We start from the raw sequence: 748 nt of genomic DNA on the forward strand, positions 1-748 counted from the left end.
TTACACATGGCGGTCTCCAAGAAGAGGAAAGTGGACAGTGAGAACAGAGCTTTTAACCCTGAGTGGGACTCATTCATGTTCATCCTGCCCACTGGGAGCACAGAACCAGTGTGACTCATTTGTTCAGAGACCGTGGCGCTCATTAAAAGTGCCAAAACGCCACAATGAGACAAAACACAAAGTGTTTGACCAAACATTCCCTCTCAAGTCAGAACTGAGGTCACAAAAAATAAATATCGTTCCAGCGCAGGCTAACCGAGGCTAACCAATGAGCACCTGCATGTGTGTATGAGAATGACCCTGACACCATTTAAGCCCAGATTTAAACTCCTGGCAGGACAAGCTCCAGCTCAATTCTCACACTGAATAAAAAAAAGTGAGTGAGGGACTGCAATATAAAAGGGAAAGAAAGAGAAACTTTAAAACTGTTCAATTGTTATGATGTGTAAAGACTGATATTATTCTATAATCGTCTGAAACTGTTAACTCATGATGTGAAACGGTTAACAAAGAAGAAGAGAAACTCAAGCTGCTGCTGCACTTTATTTTATTTATTTTCGCTATTTTATTTTTAAATGCAGCCCGAGAGGAACATTAAACATATCCACATATAAACACATATTGATTGGCAGTCAGTTGTTGATTACATGCAGACGCTGATAAAGCTACAGGCTACTTCAATATATATGACATTAATTCATAAAGCAATTTAGACATTTTGATCCTGGCAACACAGGACTGGTGAGGA

Source organism: Notothenia coriiceps, unplaced genomic scaffold (genome assembly GCF_000735185.1).
Source record: "Notothenia coriiceps isolate Sejong01 unplaced genomic scaffold, NC01 NC01_scaffold00037246, whole genome shotgun sequence".
NCBI classification, from domain to species: domain Eukaryota; kingdom Metazoa; phylum Chordata; class Actinopteri; order Perciformes; family Nototheniidae; genus Notothenia; species Notothenia coriiceps.